Raw genomic sequence first — 23,050 nt, 5'->3', positions numbered from 1 at the left:
TGGGTCACGAAGTTCAGGTTCCTGCATGCAGTATTGTCATACAGGCTACAACTCTTGCTGTTAAAGCCTGCTTCCAAGTCGTTGAGGGCTGTCTCAAGCCCGGAAAATCTGTTGGTTGCTGTCTCTGGTCTGTTGGGAGTCGTCCCAAGCCTGTTGGGCGCCGCTTCAATTCTGCTGGGTGCCGTTTCAAGCTGGAAGGTCCTCTGTCTCAGCATTGCTCCAAGCCCCCGGTGCTCCTGCAAAGATGGTCAGACCCCGACAAAGATTGCTCAGTCGTCGAGGTTCTGCTCCGGGAGGGTCTTCTCGTCCTCCAGTCACAGAGCCCCGTCTCCACTGTTGCCGCTGTCACTGCCATAGAAGTGCTGAGGCCAATCCCCTCCAGGCAAGCCAATTCATGGACGCGAGCAGCCCAAATTCTGATCCGGATCCTTTACCTGCCTTCGGCTCCGCCATCTTCACCTTCGGCAGCTCGATGGATAAACCCCGCATTAATGCACACGTTTCGGTTCTATTCCTCGAGGAAACTCAGGACGGTGAAGGAGGTCCGCGCAGTATGGGGAAGCTCCCAGGTGGAAGCTCGGAAGACGACGAGAAGAGACAGCGGGGGCGCCCGAGCAAGCTCCTAATCGCCCTCAGGCTCAGAAGGCGTCGACTTCCAAGGAGAACATTGTCGAAGATTGGGACTCCTTCCCCACTGCAGAAGAACGAGAGAAGTATGGATGGTGCAGGGTGGTCGAGGAGAAGCCGGAGGAATAGCCTTCCACTGGTTCAATCTCTCTTCCTCCATAACTGCTCAGGTCCTGTTTTGGTTTTATGTCTATGTCTATGTCTTTTTGGTTTATGTCTAAGTCTATGTCTGCTCTTGCTATGTTTGTATGGCCTGTAAGGGAATTCGCTGAAAGTTTTTTGATGCCCCTGAGTGGGATGTACTTTTTTGCTCCGGTGCCCCTGCGCGGGATGATTTTGTTTGGTCTGGATGCACTGTCGTGTTACAATGCCCCTGTGTGGGTAGTTCTGTCTAGTCGCACTGCCCCTGCGAGTGCTGGTTTTGTACTGAGAAATCCTGGTCCAAAGAGCCACAGTTGGCCTTGGGCAAACTGACTCTGTGAATGTAATGTTTTCCTGTATATAATAGAATAGAATAGATTTACCGAGAAAAAAAACTATTTTGTTTTTATACCAGGAAACTTGATAAGGGTTTACATGTGAAATGTTTGATGTTTTCAGATAAGTAGATGAGGCATTTGAAATAGATATATTTTTATGTTTTATGTGTATTGTAGATTTTGGGAATATTTTGAAAGAAAATAATGGTTAGAAGAGAGGAATTTGAAACAGATAGGATTGCAGATTCTGGGATATCTTGAAATGTGGCTGTTCGAAGAAAAGTCAATCTTTTGATTAACCTCTCTTCTCACATTCAGATTCCACAATATTCCTTGAATCTACAATGTATATAAGTTCAAATTCCAAAATATTCTTGAAATCTACCATCTATATAAATTCAGCACTTTGAAATAGATAATATTAAGGGTTCAATATGTTATTTACACTTACAAAAGGCTTCTTACCATGGAAATCAGAGATATAAAATCTAATTTTTGGTTTTCATTGTTTTTGGGTTTTTTTGCAGCATTTGGAGAACGAGTATCCTGGAGGCAATCTTCTGATGGTAACAGTCACTGACGATGAAGCTAGACGTATAGAACAACAGCCTGACCATGAGACAAAAATAGAAATAATGGGCGTTTTAAGAAAAATGTTCGGCTCTGATATCCCAGAGATGGAGGCAATACTCATTCCCCGTTGGGGAAGAGATCGATTCTTCAAGGGAACTTACTCGAACTGGCCCATTGGTGTATCCACACATGACTTTGACAACATAAAGGTTGTTAACAAAACTCGGGGCTTATCACAATTTATTCATTTGCTGTATAACGCTATAGATATTAGAATATGCCAAATGGATAACTGACCATTTATGTTGTGTGAATGGCTGGCAGGCACCAGTTGGACCTATCTATTTCACTGGAGAACATACAAGTGAGAAATATAATGGTTATGTACACGGTGCTTATCTTGCAGGTATGTCTAAGCCATTTCTGTATTTTGACAAATGTCTATTTTGACCGATGTTTTTAGGATAGTGTAAGTTTGTTTATGTGGATCTAGCGGTTAAAGTAGAGGTGGGTCTTTTCTTTCATAAAAAGGATTTTATAAACTAATTTAGTATTTGGTTTAGTTGTGACTTAAAAATTAGATAATAATAATAATAATAATTACATGAAAAAAATTAACACCATTCCAAAAACATTTGTGAAAATAATTCTTGTTACAAAAGCTTGCATTCAGAAATCTCTATAGCTTTATATTCTTCTTTATATTCTTCTTTCTTTAGGGATTGAATAATATTTATTTATTTGCCGACTCGATCTGTGATGAGGCATTGACACTGCCAATATGCTGTTGGACTGCATGAAAAGGAAGGGACGTTGCACCCACATGAGATCCCAGGGACAAACTCTAGCAAAGAACGAGTCTTCTTGTAAAGCAGAGATTCAGAGGGTAAGTGCTAACCTTCTAATCGTTGTTAAATTTCAATACATTCGCAGACAATATGAAGGTAAAGAGGGCTGGGCTCCTGAACATGAAAGGCCAACTATAATTTGATTGCAGGAAAGGGAGGTTGGAAGAGAAGCGTGGATGAGTAAGGTGCAGGTTTTGGAGGACGCGCTTTCTCACAAATGCAAAACAGCATGAGAGAGGATAAGGGAAGCTCAGGAACTACTGGTCAACGAGAGGGTCTCCTCGAATCCATAGTCTTGTACATGTTACGTTGTTTCAAAATGTCAGTGTGTCTCGGCATGTTGATGACAGCTGACAAATGTACTGGTTGCAATAATTTCTCGTGTAGGCTTTTGATGTTACATCATTATGTTTGGATATTTTCAAATTAAAACATTTAGTGGCGGTTGTGGTTTTTTCTTTTTTTAATAAAAAAGTACGTTCGCTTAACTTTTGACGTGGCACTCCCGGAATGATCAGTTGCTTTTATATCTATAAATTTGTAAAAATGTCGTAGTCTAATAATTATGTTTTTTTTTGAAAGTTATGGAAATTTTGGTTATATTTTTAAAAAAATTGGCATGCTATTTTTGTGAATCTAAGTAAAAGTTGTTAAATTTCATAATTTTCGGTGTCTTAAAAGTTATGATGATGTGGAATCTATTTCCGCCATTAGAAACATAATTCTAACACTGCCTCTATAAGATTTTTTTAATTTTTTCTCCCAAATTCCGGCCACTTTTGACCCTGTGATGACCCCGTAAAACATGTAATTATGAAAAGTTACTATGGTAAGAAACTAATGTGAACTGTTAATTACTGTTGTTAAATGATATTATTTATTTATGAAATGGAAGATATTTTTGGAAAAATGCTGGTAGCCTCCTGAGGGAGGATTTCTAAAGAAAAGGAAATAGTTATAAAACTGAAAAAGAAACTAACCCTCCAGACACGAAAAGTCCTGGGAGGGAAAACCCCTGGGCTGTGGTGACAGACAGGGGAAGAGAAATTCCAAGAGAGGAAAAAGAAAGAAAAATGAGGGTTAAGTCTGGGAAGGACCAGATAACCCTAGCACAACAGTGCATGAGTCTTGTTGAGGGCTGCAGGCCTGCAAGACAGCTCGGGGGGAGAATCCAACGTACTGGTGGATCTCAAGGTTGGGTGGATAAGAGCAAGCATGTAAATTGCAGGTGAACTTCTGGAGCGTTAACTCTTGGGCCTAATAGACCAGGTATGAGTTATTCACCAGAATTAGATTTCTGTATTCAGTATGCTGGGTGTATAGAAGGAAAGTATAGCTGCACCTGAGTTTCTGTTGCTAACTAGATGGAAAAGTATACATATAATATTTTAAACAGTTTCTAAGAGTGCTTAGAACTGGCTATTTAAGACAAAAACAGAGATTATCTGCTACATACTTTGCATGATAACTGTAAAGAAAACGATGCATGCTAACTGTACAAAAAGCGATGCATGTTAATTGTATAGAAACTGATGCTCATTACTGTATGGAAGCCGAAGCGTTTCTGTATAGAAACATTACGATGGTCTTGAAAGACCATAACTGTATGCAGAGTACGTGAGTGCATACTGGAAAAAAAAGGCATTGAACTATTCAACAGTGGGAGAATTTATTAGCAAACATAACAGTAGAATGATTATGGAAAATAACAGAACGACACATAGATTAGTCGTATTTTTATAACAGCCGGGAAGCATATTGAAACATTAAGTGCTGTTCATAGTATATGGTGAGGCCGTTTCAAAGTAAACCCATCGGGCCCTGTACCTAGGGTTTAGTCTCATTTTATATGAAAATAAGTAAAAGACGATCACTGTATCATCGCAGAATACAAACAAATAATATCATTAACAAAGTAAATGCGACTTGATGTCACAGAACCACTGTGGTAAACGGCCGCTTAACCGCCATGTACAGCCATGCATTGACAAGTGAACGTAGGGTTGTTATAGACGAAACCCTCGAAAGGGACCCGTCTCGACTCTGTTAAACAGAGGAATGATAATAACCTTAAACAAGACGAGCTCAATACATTCTGGAAAGCAAGTTCATATACATATAGACAAATAAGTTGTTGATGCAAATTAAACCAAATGAAAAACATGTACATCGTATTCAACAGGAAAAAGAAATATACATATATTAACATTGTGACAAATAAAACCCCTGAAGGGTATATCGACAGCCTGTTCACTAAATGTTCAGAGAGCCGAGATGGACTCGTTGTCCCTTCATAAATACAGATAAACCTGGGTAATTATAGTTAACATCCTTGAAAAACAAGAGAAACTGAAAGGGATAAATATCCTAACTTAAGTTGAATCGATTCGGTTCCGGCAAGGGAGGCCGTGAACCCTTAACAAAATATACATAATCCTGGACATAGTGCCAAAATGAATACAACATAAAACTGTATAACCAGATTAGACGCAGGTCCCGGCATGGAAGGCCGACCACGCATCCTAACCAGGGTTTAGCCGAATGAAGGAACCCTGAGACAATAAATAAAAAGATTGCCATGAGGAACTCCTCAGGCCGAGAGAATCGATGCAAGAGAACCTTCCAGTTTAAACCCTCACCCATCGGATTAAACCAATGCTCTGCATCAATTCATGATAGAATAAATACCTGAGGATGCCTCGGTTGTGTCATTTCTTCCCTGAGCGGTAGGAGGAATGAGAAGCAATTACCTGCACATGATAAACACGTTGAAGTTAGCCGTGAATGCATAAACCGGAAATGTGAAACCCTGCCGAAACAACGCACTGTATTTATAAACAAATAATTTGACAGCTGAAAGGGAAACAATGAATCAGCGGGCATCAATCATTAGTTTACCTGAGTTAGCTTGCCAAGACCTGGCATATGGTGCAGGGATGGAGCCGCTGAATTAAGCAAGGGTTCGGCCTCTCCACCAGGTGCAAATGAACCCGAAATAAGCGACTCAGTGGTATATATGAAATCCGCTAAACCCTGAAGCAAATGTAACCCTTAGATCTGTGCAAGTGATCCTCACCGTCCATCCGGTGGAGGTTTGGCGCGCGAACCCCAGTGATTTCCCCGAGACTTCACATGGCCTCTGCACGGTGCTAGCCACCTGGCCAAGGTAGGTGAAGCCATTTAGAATTCCGTTCACACCTGGCACCGGAGATTGATCGGAAAAGCAAGCCGATGGACATGATAACCGTTGACTTAAACCTTAATATGAAGGTCGCCAATGATTCATATAACCATAAGTCAAGAGGAAACCTTAAGTTAATAGGTTGAGAATTATATATGTGTAACCATGGCAGCACGTTCGGTGCTTTAAAAGCGATTTATATATATATGTGTGTAGTTATTCTATGATCGAATATATGGAGGGTTATGAAGTAAAAGGTTTTTACAATTAATTTTTTTTTTATTTGGTATATTTACCGTGGAGTCGTGACAATGTGGTATCAGAGCAGAGGTTTCAGAACTGTGGCCTCTGGAGCAGTAAGATCCAGCTGCATGGAAGATTATCATATAGTACATATATGAGGAAGAATTAATTCAGCTAACTGTTTTTCTGTTTATTAATTAGGAGATAAATACAGAAACAACAATCCGCTAACAGTCAACAATAAAGATGGAGGAAATGCAGGGAGCTGACAGCATTCCTCGGGAAAATCCAGAGCTGTGGGTACAACTTGGTGCAGAGACACGCAGTACCAATCTGGCGATACTAGAAACTGTTCAAGAACTGAAAAGGGAGATGGCACGTTTGCGAGAAGACAACGCGCGATTGACAGTGGAACAGGAAAGAATACTGAAGAGTTTGTCGGACAGACAGAATCCACCATTAGCCAATCCCAGTGCAGAACAACAAAGGGCAACTGAGGAGCGGAATTACCCAACTGCACCTGAAATTTCAGAGGAAAAAGAGGACCATTCTGATAATGTACTTGAACAACAAACCTCAAAGTGACAGAAAATGGAATTGCAGGGGGAATTCCGGAAAATTAAACCTCCACATTTCGATGGGGAACAGGAGGAAGCAGCAGAAGCATGGTTAATTAACATGAACAAGTATTTCCAGTTGTACGAGTATAATCAGAATTTGAAGGCACGGCTGGCCATCTTTCAGCTACAAGGCAAGGCAACTCTGTGGTGGGAAGAAACCAAGATTGTAAAAGGAGTGAATGAGCAGAGTATAAGGTGGGAAAAATTTCAAAAATACTTCAAGGAGAGGTATCTAACTGAACGATTCTATGATGAGAAAGCACGGGAATTCCATGATTTACGGCTAGGACAGCAGTCTATGGACGAGTTCATTAATCGGTTCACTTCCCTGCTTCGCTATGTGCCATATATTAAGGAGGAAAAGGCCAAGGTGCAGAGATTTGTGAGCAGCCTACCTGCCTATATAAGGGAGCGCATTGAGTTTGATAATCCCAGGACAATGGATGAGGCGATTCGTAAGGCAAGAATCTGTTACCAGCAAAACAAACAGAAAGGAGACACTTCAAATAAAAGGTGGAATGAAAGAAAGAGCAACATAATTGCTGGTAATAATAAAGGGAGTCGTGGTAATGGCAGCAAGGGTGCTGGTAAGGGACAGATTAGCAGAAATGTAGCAAAGAGTACCTTTCGGACTAAACCAAGTGAGAGCAGAATCAGTGAACCACCTGCCAGGTCCGACCTTGAAGGAATAACCAGACCTCCAGTTCAATGTTGGGGTTGTGGAGGACCGCATTATGTTAAGAACTGCCCTCAGCGTAAAGGAGTGGACCAAATATCTCAGATCCAGGAAGCATCGACTGTTGGGGAAGTGGCACGCAGCGTACCAAGAATTAACGCAGCCTTGGATGACCGTCAAGCGGAATACCAACCGACCATGGTGGAGTTTGAAGGTAAAATTTCAAACCTTTCTATAGCTGTTCTTATTGACCCAGGAGCTACTTTGAGTTATGTTAGTCCAAAAATAGTAGAACAGTGTAAGTTACCTTCTGAAAAGTTTAGGAGTCCATGGCTGGTACAGCTAGCCACGGGAGCTAAGAGACGAGTCTTAGCCAAAATTGGTAACTGCTCTTTCAGCATAACTGGACAGCCAATTACAGCAGACCTGAATGTACTCCCATTGGGGTCCTACGACATCCTGATTGGTATGGATTGGCTGGAAAAACATTGGTCGTTGGTAAACTGCAAGACCAAAACCATTTATTACAAGGATGACTTGGGACAGCAGCAAGAATTGCAGGGAATTAAACACCCTGTACAGATCCGGCCTATCACTGCTTCCGAGCTAGCTAAATGTCTCAGGAAGAAGTGTCAGATTTATGCTATTCAAGTTGGTTATGCAAACCAGAAAGACAAAACATCTGCACTGGACAATATTCCGGTAGTACAGGAATTTGTTGATGTTTTTCCTGAAGAGGTACCAGGACTGCCTCCAAAAAGGGATATAGATTTTACTATAGAGCTAACACCAGGGGTAGCCCCGGTGTCACGAGCACCGTACCGGATGAGCGTACCCGAGTTGACAGAATTAAAAATGCAACTACAAGAGTTGCTGGATAAGAATTACATCCGCCCCAGCATGTTATTTGTTAAAAAGAAAGATGGAACTCTCCGTATGTGTATAGACTATCGTTAGCTGAACAAGCTCACGATAAAAAACAAGTACCCCTTGCCTCGGATTGACGAACTCTTTGATCAAATGAAGGGAGCAAAGGTATTCTCCAAGATCGATTTGCGATCTGGTTATCATCAGATCAGAATTAAAGAAGAGGACATTGCCAAAACCGCTTTCAGAACACGCTACGGGCATTACGAATTTGTGGTGCTGCCCTTTGGCTTGACCAATGCACCCGCCACCTTTATGTGTTTGATGAACAACGTGTTTCACAGGTTTTTGGACAAATTCGTGCTGATATTTATCGATGATATTCTGATATATTCCCGTTCCCATGAGGAACACGAAGAGCACCTGAGGATGGTGTTGCAAACTCTTCGAGAACATCAGCTATATGCTAAGTTTAGTAAGTGTGACTTTTTCAAAGAGGAAATCCAATATTTGGGCCATGTGATTACTAAAGAAGGAATTGCAGTAGATCCTGAGAAAATAAAGACTATTATGGAATGGCCCATACCCAAGGATGTAGCTGATATCAGATCCTTTATGGGACTAGCTGGCTATTATCGAAGATTTGTGGAAGGTTTCTCAAGGATAGCCTACCCTATCACTTCTTTGCAGAAAAAGGGGAAGGTGTTTAAGTGGACAACGAAATGTCAGCAGAGCTTTGATCGGTTGAAGCACTTACTCACCACTGCACCCATCTTGAGTATAGCTGATCCTAATAAGGATTATGTTGTGTGTACTGATGCAAGTAAAGAGGGTGTAGGAGGAGTATTAATGCAGGAAGGGAAAGTAATTGCGTATGAATCAAGAAAATTAAAAGATCATGAGCATAAATACTCTGCTTACGATCTAGAATTAACAGCTGTTATTCATGCGCTGAAGATGTGGCGACATTACCTCTTGGGGAGGAAATTTCTGTTGTTAACAGATCACCACAGCTTGACCAATTATTTCAGTCAACCTACCTTGAATGCAAGGCAGGGTCGTTGGGCAGATTTCCTAAGTGGATTCGATTTCGAGATTAAGCACCTAAAAGGCAAAGAGAACCGGGTGGCTGATGCATTGAGTCGAAAGGTGCAGTGTTTGTGTGAACTTTCAGTCAGCAAGTGGCGAAACTCTCTGTTTGAGCAGATTAAATCAATAGCAAATCAGGATGCTGAATACCAACAATTAAAACAGCAGGTACAACAATCAGTTAATGAAAAATTACAGCAAGGATATACACTAGACAGTGCTGGCATGCTGTATTTTAATAAAAAATTATATGTACCTGATTCGAATGACCTTAAGAACCTGATTTTGGACGAGTTCCATACCAGCCACTACACTGGCCATCCAGGGTACCAAAAGATGGTCACTGCACTTAGGAAGGAATATTTCTGGCCCAGAATGAAGAAGCAAGTGGTTGAGTATTTGGCAAGGTGTTTAGAGTGCCAGCAGATTAAGGCAGAACATCAGCATCCAGCCGGGCTATTACAACCTTTGCCTATTCCGGAGTGGAAATGGGAAACCATTTCCATGGATTTTATAACCGGTTTGCCACGAACGAAGAAAAACAATGATTCCATCATGGTGGTGGTTGATAAGTTGAGTAAAGCGGCACACTTCATACCCGTGCAGTCCACTTATAAAGCGGTGCAAATTGCTCACCTTTTTATGCAGAATGTGTTCAGACTGCATGGACTACCGAAGGTAATCATTTCAGACCGGGATGTAAAGTTCACATCCACCTTTTGGAGGACGTTGTTCGCTGAGTTGGGAACACAGCTGAACTTTAGCACAGCCTATCACCCGCAGACCGATGGTCAAACCGAGCGAGTAAATCAAGTGTTGGAAGATATGTTGAGGGCGTATGTGATGATGAAACCAAACCAATGGGAAGAATATTTACACCTGGTTGAATTTGCGTATAACAATGGATATCATACCTCGACACAGTTAAGCCCCTTTGAGGTTCTGTATGGGCGAAAATGCCGCACACCCTCAAGTTGGGGTGGACCTGAGGATAAGCTGAGTTTGGGTCCGGAAATGCTTAAAGAAATGGAAGACATGGTGAAAAGGGTGCGTGCCAATTTGAAGGCTGCACAGGACAGGCAGAAAAGTTTTGCGGACAGAAAAAGAAGGTTTAAAGAATATCAGGTTGGTGACCATGTGTTTGTGAGGATCCAAGCCAAAAGAAGCACACTACAATGGAGCGGATGTGCCAAGCTGGCTCCTCGGTACTTTGGACCTTTCCAGATCTTGGCTAGAGTGGGGCCAGTGGCTTACCAACTCGCCTTGCCAAGCCATATTAGAATTCACAACGTTTTCCACGTTTCTGTTCTAAAGAGATATGTATATGATCCTAAACATGTGATCAAATGGCGAGATGTTCGGGTAAGAATTAATTCCGTTGTTTTGAACATGCGGATATACTTAATGGGAACTGACTGAAGATATTGATTGTCTGTAGGTCGAACCGGAAGGCGAGGTTCTGGTCGAACCACAGAGCATTCTCAACCGGAGAGAAGTGCGGCTGCGGAAACGGGTTATTACCCAAATTAAAGTGCTGTGGCAGCACTATGGGCTTGAGGAGGCTACTTGGGAAGACGAGGAGCTTATGAGGAAGGTTTACCTGGACTTATTTAAAGGGAATAGACATCGGGACGATGTCCAATCCTATGGGGGGGAGATGTGATGACCCCGTAAAACATGTAATTATGAAAAGTTACTATGGTAAGAAACTAATGTGAACTGTTAATTACTGTTGTTAAATGATATTATTTATTTATGAAATGGAAGATATTTTTGGAAAAATGCTGGCAGCCTCCTGAGGGAGGATTTCTAAAGAAAAGGAAACAGTTATAAAACTGAAAAAGAAACTAACCCTCCAGACAGGAAAAGTCCTGGGAGGGAAAACCCCTGGGCTGTGGTGACAGACAGGGGAAGAGAAATTCCAAGAGAGGAAAAAGAAAGAAAAAGGAGGGTTAAGTCTGGTAAGGACCAGATAACCCTAGCACAACAGTGCATGAGTCTTGTTGAGGGCTGCAGGCCTGCAAGACAGCTCGGGGGGAGAATCCAACGTACTGGTGGATCTCAAGGTTGGGTGGATAAGAGCAAGCATGTAAATTGCAGGTGAACTTCTGGAGCGTTAACTCTTGGGCCTAATAGACCAGGTATGAGTTATTCACCAGAATTAGATTTCTGTATTCAGTATGCTGGGTGTATAGAAGGAAAGTATAGCTGCACCTGAGTTTCTGTTGCTAACTAGATGGAAAAGTATACATATAATATTTTAAACAGTTTCTAAGAGTGCTTAGAACTGGCTATTTAAGACAAAAACAGAGATTATCTGCTACATACTTTGCATGATAACTGTAAAGAAAACGATGCATGCTAACTGTACAAAAAGCGATGCATGTTAATTGTATAGAAACTGATGCTCATTACTGTATGGAAGACGAAGCGTTTCTGTATAGAAACATTACAATGGTCTTGAAAGACCATAACTGTATGCAGAGTACGTGAGTGCATACTGGAAAAAAAAGGCATTGAACTATTCAACAGTGGGAGAATTTATTAGCAAACATAACAGTAGAATGATTATGGAAAATAACAGAACGACACATAGATTAGTCGTATTTCTATAACAGCCGGGAAGCATATTGAAACATTAAGTGCTGTTCATAGTATATAGTGAGGCCGTTTCAAAGTAAACCCATCGGGCCCTGTACCTAGGGTTTAGTCTCATTTTATATGAAAATAAGTAAAAGACGATCACTGTATCATCGCAGAATACAAACAAATAATATCATTAACAAAGTAAATGCGACTTGATGTCACAGAACCGCTGTGGTAAACGGACGCTTAACCGCCGTGTACAACGATGCATTGACAAGTGAACGTAGGGTTGTTATAGACGAAACCCTTGAAAGGGACCCGTCTCGACTCTGTTAAACAGAGGAATGATAATAACCTTAAACAAGACGAGCTCAATACATTCTGGAAAGCAAGTTCATATACATATAGACAAATAAGTTGTTGATGCAAATTAAACCAAATGAAAAACATGTACATCGTATTCAACAGGAAAAAGAAATATACATATATTAACATTGTGACAAATAAAACCCCTGAAGGGTATATCGACAGCCTGTTCACTAAATGTTCAGAGAACCGAGATGGACTCGTTGTCCCTTCATAAATACAGATAAACCTGGGTAATTATAGTTAACATCCTTGAAAAACAAGAGAAACTGAAAGGGATAAATATCCTGACTTAAGTTGAATCGATTTGGTTCCGGCAAGGGAGGCCGTGAACCCTTAACAAAATATACATAATCCTGGACATAGTGCCAAAATGAATACAACATAAAACTGTATAACCAGATTAGACGCAGGTCCCGGCATGGAAGGCTGACCACGCATCCTAACCAGGGTTTAGCCGAATGAAGGAACCCTGAGACAATAAATAAAAAGATTGCCATGAGGAACTCCTCAGGCCGAGAGAATCGATGCAAGAGAACCCTCCAGTTTAAACCCTCACCCATCGGATTAAACTAATGCTCTGCATCAATTCATGATAGAATAAATACCTGAGGATGCCTCGGTTGTATCATTTCTTCCCTGAGCGGTAGGAGGAATGAGAAGCAATTACCTGCACATGATAAACACGTTGAAGTTAGCCGTGAATGCATAAACCGGAAATGTGAAACCCTGCCGAAACAACGCACTGTATTTATAAACAAATAATTTGACAGCTGAAAGGGAAACAATGAATTGGCGGGCATCAATCATTAGTTTACCTGAGTTAGCTTGCCAAGACCTGGCATATGGTGCAGGGATGGAGCCGCTGAATTAAGCAAGGGTTCGGCCTCTCCACCAGGTGCAAATGAACCCGAAATAAGCGACTCAGTGGTATATATGAAACCCGCTAAACCCTGAAGCAAATGTAACCCTTAGATCTGTGCAAGTGATCCTCACCGTCCATCCGGTGGAGGTTTGGCGCGCGAACCCCAGCGATTTCCCCGAGACTTCACATGGCCTCTGCACGGTGCTAGCCACCTGGCCAAGGTAGGTGAAGCCATTTAGAATTCCGTTCACACCTGGCACCGGACATTGATCGGAAAAGCAAGCCGATGGACATGATAACCGTTGACTTAAACCTTAATATGAAGGTTGCCAATGATTCATATAACCATAAGTCAAGAGGAAACCTTAAGTTAATAGGTTGAGAATTATATATGTGTAACCATGGCAGCACGTTCGGTGCTTTAAAAGCGATTTATATATATATGTGTGTGGTTATTCTATGATCGAATATATGGAGGGTTATGAAGTAAAAGGTTTTTACAATTAATTTTTTTTTTATTTGGTATATTTACCATGGAGTCGTGACAGTCGCAATTCTTTACCCCATACTCATGTATAAATTTGTTTATGGAAGATGGAGGTGTAGAGCTGAAGTGCTAAAGGTACATATTTTGTTTATGGTTGTGGCTATTTAAATATCCGAGAGACATGTTTTATTGGATGAAAAATTGATTAGGTAATATGACAATCATTTTTAATAAAAAAATTGTTTTTTTAATTAATTCATTATTAAATAAATTAATCTATATTAAGTTTTAATTATTTTTATCAAATAAATATATTTTATTAAAAATAATTGATTATATATATATGAAAATGAGTTACAATTATATATTTTCAATATTTATAAATAAATTGAGATTAATAGTAAGAAAATTTTATTTTGATTAACATTATAATATATTAATGGTTCCATAAATTCATTTTAATAAAATTGTATAATAATAAGTTTGTTAAATCTCTCAAAAAATAATTTGAGATTATATGTGTTCAGTAAATATGATAGACAGGATATTGGGTGTTCAGTGGATATGATAAACAGGGTCTAGGTGAGGGGACGGTCATTATTCTTTATTCTTAGTTGGTATGAAAATATTAAGGTGTATTGTACTTTGAATTAACAAGCTTCCCAAAGGTAATCCCATTACACTTCACTCTACATTCTTAGTTGGTATGAAAACATTAAGGTGTATTGTACTTTGAATTAACAAGATTCCCAAAGGTAATCCCATTACACTTCACTTGAATTAACAAGATTCCCAAAGGTAATCCCATTACACTTCACTCTACATTCTTAGTTGGTATGAAAATATTAAGGTGTATTGTACTTTGAATTAACAAGATTCCCAAAGGTAATCCCATTACACTTCACTCTACTCAAAATGTTAAGGAGAAAGAAACTTGCACTTAATTCTTATTCTCATTATATGTGCATCATTTTTTTTTAATGTAAGGATAAACGCACTTGCACTTAACTCGTATTCTCATTAAATGTGCATTTCTTTTTTTATTAGTTATAGATTTCATTTACGTCCAAAGTGTATTAGCAAATTTTAGATTAAAGTGAGTTATGTTTTCTATATGGTTGAGCCACTACTTTGTTTTCATTCAGGATTTAAATTTATTTTTCTCTATCGCCACTACTCTGTTTTCATGTGGGATTTAAATTTATTTTTCTCTATTTTTAAAGCTTGACATGGCTTATTTTCCAAATGTGTATGATTATGTTTTTTTGTGAACTCTATAATTAGGTAGATATTTTGAGTTTATTTCTTAATATTCATCGAGTTCTAGATTTTTTTTGATAAAATATTTTTCTCTATCTTTAAAGCTTGGCCTAGCCTATTTTCGAAATGTATAAGTGATTGTGTTTTTTTTGTTTTTTGTGAACTCTATAATTACGCTGATATTTTGAGTTTATCTTTTAACATTCATGGAGGTCTAGATTTTTTTTTGGATAAACCAACCTTGCCAACTTTCTACTTTTATGTAGTTATGTATTCTACAACTTAAGGGTTTGCTCATGATAATCCTATCCAATTATGACATGTTAGTTGTGATGGAATTTTGGATGGATAGAAATATGATCACTGAAAAGAATTATTAGAGGTACTTACACAAACTTTAAAGACATTGTGTAAAAGGATGAAACATAGATAATGAAATTGCATTCCTTAATATATAGTTTTTATTTATGTAAAACTTGATACAACTCAAAAAGGGGGTTTTCCTATTATTAGTATGTTATTTTTTTCTTTGTTATGCCCTAGGTTTAGGATGTAAATAATGAAATTTTTGAAACAAATTTGTATAGCTATACATAGTAGGCAATTCTTGTGCAATGCTATTTTTCAATAATTTTTAATGTTATATATATATATATATATATATATATATATATATATATATATATATATATATATAAGAAATAAAGTTAGTGAAGCCCTAAAATGATGAGGTTGATCATTAATCTCCACTATGAGGGTTTTCACATAATCATAATATTTTTATTGTGTAGGTATTCATCTTTAATAGTGCAGGTTCTTGTTTTTTAAAATGTTATAGTAGGGGTGAGTGCATGAAATAATCCAAAAGAGTGAAGTAGCATTATGCCTCCCTCCTTTGAGAGTGAATCAACCAACCCATAAATGAACATATAGTAGGAGAATGGGACAATTTTGGTATGTTCTTGGTTGCTTTCCTTCTAGACAGTAAAAGCACTAAAAATTGACTAATATTGAGTGTAATATATAGCAATAGTATAAGCTCCAGCCATTGGAGCAAAAATAGTATTTGACAAGCAACAAGATGAGAAAAGGTAGCATTTAAGCTAGAGGTAGAGAGACAATCATCAAATATAAATACATTGACAAAGTCAAGGGCCACAAATATATAAGGCAGGGGTTACTCTATTGTAAGAGGTTAGACAAAAGAATTGGGGTGGTAATATTAGAAAAGGTGAGAAGGGTTGGTCGAGGTCCTAAATTTACCTTTTCTACAACACTACTACATATGGTGACTATGTTTGACAAGGAATATTGTCGGTACGTATAAAATCAATTGTACCATTGAAAATTACTAAGTAATTATCAAAATGTTTTATCGTTTTATCATATAGATCTGAACATAGTTTGACATTTTAAGAGAAGTTCTTTTGGATAGAAATTATACTTAGTGTTTTAAAATGCCTAACATTTCGAGTGGACACTTCACCCATTATCATGGACAAAACTTAAATGGTGAATGGAGAAAGACTAAGAGAACTTAAATTAAAAGTGACAAAATAATAGTTGAGAAAAATTTCATTAAAAAATGAGAAAATATAAAAATATATATTAAATAGTCAAAGACCATTTAAATAAAAAGTAAAAATACAAATAAAATATTAAATATTAAATATTTTCGATTAAAATATTCACTTCAAAAACTAAAAAGAACCAAAGAACCTAAGCAATATTAGAGAAGTAATAAATATTAGGGAAAATTAAATTTTTTAAGTGATTAATAATTATCTAATTAAAATTTAAAATCAAAATAACTTGTAGTTAAAATTTAATTAATGGGTTATAAGTTAACTAAAATTTAAAATCAAAATAACTTGTAATTAAAATTTAATTAATGGGTTATAAGTTAACTAATTAAAAAAATTAGATATTAATAAAAAAAATTATAGTTTGGAAAAATCGGAATTCTAAGGGAATAAAAACCATCATTAAGAAATAGAAAAAATAATATTAAAATGAATCAAATTATTATTATAAATTAATTAATAGATTATAAATTAATTAACTAAATTAAATTAAATATTTATTAAATTAGGAAGGATGTTTCAGGAGGAGAAAGTAGTAATGAATGTGATCAATTTTAATATAAAAAATGAAAGTGATATGAATCCAATGCAACTTGAATCGCTCAAAACTGATATAGTATGCTCCCGATATCACATTTTGATCGTTTTCCCAAATAGGAAAACTTTTTGCAAGTACATTGACTGTTTAGTCCGTACACTGATTAGGCAAGGTGATTGGGCATGCTGACTGTACAATGTGGACTAAAGACAAGTTGCCGCTTGTCCTCTCTGAATTGGCTCAAATTTGTTGTGTTTTATAAGTCGAAGTGGATTTTAAGTGGTCCAATGGATGGAAGCCATTTGCACCAATGGATGGCTACCACGTGACCTCCCGATGGGGTTGTGCACCAATGGATGGCTACCACGTGACCTCCTGATTGGGGTGTAAATTTTTTGTTATGGGCCGAAATTCCCTTACAAGAATCGAACATGAGATTGGTAGAGCAACACTGTGGTGCCTTACTGCTAGGGCGCATGGTAGTTCTTATCTACTATACATCTAAATTTGTATTTAAACTTTACGTATTTGGAATTTGGGGGACAGGGTCTGCGTTATGCCCTAGTCCCCGGTCACCCCACACCCATGGGACCACAGCCGGGGGAGCCAAGGGCACGGTCTTAGCCCTAACCCATGGTTTTGGCACCACAGTCCTTGCCACCAGACCACCTGCCAATCTGGAGTGAAACAGTTGAAGGCGATAAGCATTGCGACTAGCCAATTGTTGTGGGTATTACAACGTGACTAAGCGCTAGAGTGTTAAGGAGCTTGATGGAGGGTGCAAAGTCTAAGCCCCAGCCCAAGCCATATGGCCCTTGTCATGACCACAGGTGTAGAGTTTGGGCATAAGGTGGAAGGTGCCAAGGTAGGGGGTCAACCCTTGGTTCTGATGGCAGTCATAAGACTGCGTGCCAGCATATTAGGGGCTCCGATGGGTAGAGGAGGTCACTGGCCCAACCTTAGGACTTGTGGCACTCTATGTGGCCTCATTTTGAATTTTATGGGCTTAACCAGTGGGGGTGGGTGTTAATGCCTAGCCCTCGGCCCTATGTGGCCCATGTGCCCATGTTTTTCAGATTAAGGGGTCCGAGGCTAAATTAACTATCCAACAAAATGCACTAGCAGGTAGCGAAATTGTTACTCCATTAGCGATTTTTAGGGCAGATTTGTTGAACCGATAGACAAAAGGGTGGATTTGTAGAGCCGATAGACAAAAGGGCGATTTTTTTGAACGGTATAGATAGAAGGGCGAATTTGTGGTATGGTTAATAGTGAAATTTATGAGAGAGCTTGGAAGCTCATAACGTTTTGAGTTTTTATCGAAATTGAGCTCAGAAAGAGGCTGCTTAGGGGTTTTTGGATGTTCTGAATCCATTGGTTACCTCTAATTTCCAATTTAAGAATATATACATAGTCTGTTTGCAGGTTTGAGACTAAAGGTGTATGGATGAATTAGGGTTTGGAAGTAGTTCTGGAAGGTATTTGGGCATGGAGAAGACCTTGTAGGGGTATTATCACTTCCAGAAGTCCACCGTAGTAGCTGTAACTTGTAGGGTTCAGATCAGGTTCAAATTATTTTAACATGAGGTTTTGATTATGTGCTTCAATGTGAAATTGAAGGGTTCACAGGTTGTTTTTAGTTCATTTCAATTGAGGTATGTCTTCTTTGTAGGAGATGCTTTGAGTTTTTGTTGTTTGCGAGAGTTCTTTGTATGAGAACATTACCTTGTAGGTGTGATAGCCACATATTTACCTGCAGAAAACATTTATGTACTTCACTTGACATTGAATGTATGTGTGTTCTAGTCATGTTGATAGGCCTAGAGATGTAGCTCAGGATGGGTGAACTCTTCAACCAACCTTTTGTCTTGCTCTTCATTATGCCTTCATGGATTATGTGTTGTTATGTTTACTATGTCAACTTACATATGAATACTAATTCATGCTTTGAAGAGACATTGAAAAACCTGTTTGTTTCAAGACACATTTTTACCTTGCAAAGCATCGACATGATCCTAATTTTTGTTTTATTTGATTTTGGTAAAGAGGAAGAAATCACCTAATCCAATTTCATATCAATTTGGTATTAGAGCACCAGTTGAACAAGTCGCGAAGATGGGGAGTAAAAAGAGTCTCCAAGAGCTAGAGGAACAAAATTTGGCTCTTCGGATGGAGAACATATAGTTGAGAAGGATGTTAGAGATATTTGAAGAGGAGAAGATAGATATGCGCTTTGTTTTGCAGCAAGTGCTTGATGAGAAATTTGCATAAATTTCTACTCCTGTACCAGCAAGGGATACCTCCAAAATGAGGCCAGTATGTGGTCATGGTTCAAATAGTGGTTTTGGACCATATGTGGAAGATGTTACATGTACATTTTGCAAACAACTTCAAGAAGCACACCATATGCCAGTGGACAAGAGTGGGTGGCTAGAGTCATCTACAAGTTGGCCATCATCATCATCATCAAAAGCTGAAAAGATGAATGACAAATTTAAGGAGGTTATTAGCATCTTAAGTTCCACTCCTTCCGTTTATACGCATAACAACTCTTTTGTAGTATTTGAACAACATACCAAGGTCATAGGTATGAAGTTTCTTTCCAAGATGGGATATGAAGGTGGAGGCCTCGACGTAAATGGCCAAGGTATTACTAATCCAATTATGGTTGAGGAGAGATACAAGTATATGGGATTGGGATATAATCGAATGGAGTTTGGTGAATGCTCCAAACAACTTGAGGTACATCAAACATTTCAGGGTGCGATGTAACTAACTTGTGACAACTATCAAAACTACATCTCTAGAGACATGTATAACTCTCAAGAGTGTATTCCAATGCATAGAAATTTTGAATACTTGTGGAATCAATACCCTTGTACATATTGTGATGATTTTGACCATTGCATAGCTATATACGTATGATAATGGTTAAAAGAACGAACCAAAATTTTGGCATCTAATACAATGATTTTCTTTTGCATGAGATAACTTTTATGTCAGCAAACAATAAGAAATTTTTTTGTACTCATGACAAGGTGCATGTACATGACACTGAACGATGTTGGAAGTTGCATCTCAAGCTTCGTTCATAGAAAGGTAAAGAGATTATGCTACATGATGCAAGGGAAACAAGAGGTGGTAAAGAGGACTTTCCACAATCCTAAGCGACCTTCAAGACAATATGTTGCAAGAAGAGGACCCATAAGCCTAGGAGAGGCAAAGTTTAGGAAGACTTCTTGTAAATTTATTTTGTAAAATTTTGTAAATACATGTTGTCATTACTTATTTAGGTACTTTTGTAAAGTGAACATTCATTGTCACTATGTTCAACAAGTATATGTTTCTCATTGATGTATGTATTGAATTGTTATAATCCACATGTTTAAGGGCTTTTCTGAATGTACAAGATTGTCATTCAAAGTTGTCTACAAGTTGCCATATGTTCACTGATACAAGTATTCGATTTGAAATTTGTGTGAATTGAGTCTTTGTTTTCAAAGATTGTATAACATGACCATGTATTATAGGCAAGGTCAATCATATCATGGAAACTTTAGTAGCAATGTACTTTTTATGTACAAGGTCAGCTTGAAGACACTAAAACAAGTTTATTTTGCTTATGGATTCCAAGATGGAGTCAAGTTTGTCTTCAACAGTTTAAACTTCAAGATGAAGTGTTTTTGGAGTCGTTCAAAGATGAGAGAAGAGAGAATGTTTAGATTCCACTCATCAATATTTTTTTTCTTGCAACAGCAATAAGATTGATGGCTCAATTCTTAACAAGACAATAGGTCTTCATGAAATTGATAAGTGAAGTGACTTGATTAGGGCTTAAAGGGAACCAATTGAAATTTTTTCATTTTGGATTGTGTTTCTGGGTATTGTTGAGTTTTAGCCTTTTTATATTAACTAGGGAAGTAAAATTTTGGAGTCCAAAAGTTCCTAGTGGGGAGGTGTGACCAGGTGATTAATTTTAAGCTCAAAAATGCAAGTTCCGAGACATTCTTGAAATTGGCACCAAATTGAAGATCTTGCCGATATAAATCCAACACAACTTGAATCATTCAAAATTGATATCGTATGCTCCTGATATCATGTTCTGATCGTTTTCCCAAAAAGACAAAATTTTTGCAGGTATGCTGACTAGGCAAGCTGATTGTAAAATGCAGGCCAATGACAAGCTACCACTTGTCCTCTCTGGATTGGCTCTATTTTTCTATTTTTTTATTAGTTGAAGTTGATTTTAAGTGGTCCAATGGATGGAAGCCATGTGGGCCAATGGATGGCTGCCACGTGGCCTCCCAACAATGGTGTAAAATTTATGTTATAGGTTGAACTTCCCTTACAAGAATCAAACACAAGATTGGTCGAGCAACACTGCAACACCTTACTGCTATGGTTCATTGTAGTTCTTAACTACTATACGTCAGAATTTGTATTTAAAATTTACATATATGGTATTTGGGGGACGGGGTCGGGGCTAAGCCCTAGCCCCCGGTCACCCCACACCCATGGGACTGAAAGAGGGGGAGCCAAGGGCACGAGCTTAGCCTTGGTCCATGCTTTTGTCACTGTACTCATGGCCACCATACCACATGCTAATCTGGAGCAGAACAATTGAAGGCGCTAAGAATTGGGACTAGCCCGCGGTCATGGGCGTTATAATGTGGCCACGTGCTAGAGTGTTAAGGAGCTCATCAAAGGGCGCAAAGGCCAAGACATATGGCCATTGACATGAACACATGCGCAGAGTGTGGGAATCAGTGTTCAAAATTGAACCCTTCCTTGCACTTCCTTAGGCTCCTAGCCCTTCCTAGAAGGGCTAAAAAAAATTACACTTCGAAAAAAATTTAAAATATCAAAATCACTCGTCAATTACAAAGGTTAGATTAAATTTTTATATTTCAAAAGAAGGGAAATATTTTTAATAGCCTGTCAATACTTTTTTAAGTTTATGATAATTTCGAGTCTGTACTAGCGCATAAATCACTCTAACTAGTGATAGTTTCGTAGAAGAGACCAGTCAAAGTCCAAATGACCTCATATAATTTAATAGTTATGTCATGATTTGGGGACGTTTCCCTGAGGCCCCCAACTTACGCCAACATGATGCAACTTGCAACAATAAGACATGCAACAATCATGGTACTATTACACCTAGCACAGGGTGGCAGAGCACATTGAATAACCATTCAACAACTATGCACGTGCTCTCGCTTCTCCGTGAGTATCCTTGAGTGTGCTTTCCCTGCATCCATTTTTTCCATTTTCATTTGAATTGCAACCCATCATCCATAGAAGGAAAGTTATCGTTCGACGCTAGACTATAAGGTATTTTTCATTATCCTCCTCATATCTTCATTAAAATTTGGTTTTTAATTCTATGGATTCTTTAATGCAACACTCCTTGAAGTAATGACAGCCTTCGTGGTCACACAATGTATCCTAGGCACCATAGAATCCACACTCTAGGAAATCAACATTGTGGCTAGGTACCTTGAATGCAACTGCTTCCCATCCTTCCATTCCGGGCATGGGTGGTCGAGTTGCTTTCTACATTGTTAATGGTGCAATTTTTAATTGTCATAATTATATGAATCTACCAACTATGAAAATAATATCTATCTTATATCGAGGGTATTGGACTCCACAACTATAACGCTCTCATTCAAACTCTTGCTTATTTTCCTTCGTTTCTTAAATTCATACAAATTTCTTGTCCAAGTACCATTTTTCATGAATTTTTTGTTCTCTATCATAAATATACAAGTTTCCTTGAATGTTACAAAACATAATTCAACAAATCAATGAATAACCTATCAAGAAATCTATAGTCAAATCCTATGGAATCTTGCTAAGGTTGAATTTTTTATATCTCAATCTTGCTAAGGGATTTTTAATTTATGTATTTACTTATTCTAATTTTTTTTATTTATTTAATAGAGTAAATCTTGAAAAATTCTCCTATTGGTCATCCTAAGAAGGATAAAATGCAATTGTCAATTTTTGAATCATTTGGTCTTTCACAAAATTCTAATCAACCATGTAATATTCAAAATGAAGTTGATGCTCATCTACATGAATATGATAAATCAAATAGTGTAGAGCTTGTTGAAATAGAAAACCCATCAAAGAAACACAACATAATATTCAAATCTA

The 23,050-nt window shown here is 38.3% G+C and overlaps 1 pseudogene; it reads right to left on the bottom strand.

The window, feature by feature from the left end:
- Positions 1 to 12,328: 12,328 nt before the first annotated feature.
- Positions 12,329 to 23,050, bottom strand: part of LOC149207712 (AUGMIN subunit 5-like) — a 53,128-nt pseudogene continuing 42,406 nt past the window's right edge.

Source organism: Pinus tabuliformis, chromosome 1_2, assembly GCF_031772625.1.
Source record: "Pinus tabuliformis cultivar Carrire ecotype Pingquan chromosome 1_2, CPIR1, whole genome shotgun sequence".
Classification (NCBI taxonomy): Eukaryota; Viridiplantae; Streptophyta; class Pinopsida; order Pinales; family Pinaceae; genus Pinus; species Pinus tabuliformis.
Note: the sequence above shows the minus strand (reverse complement) of the source record. Positions and strands in the feature narration are given on the sequence as shown.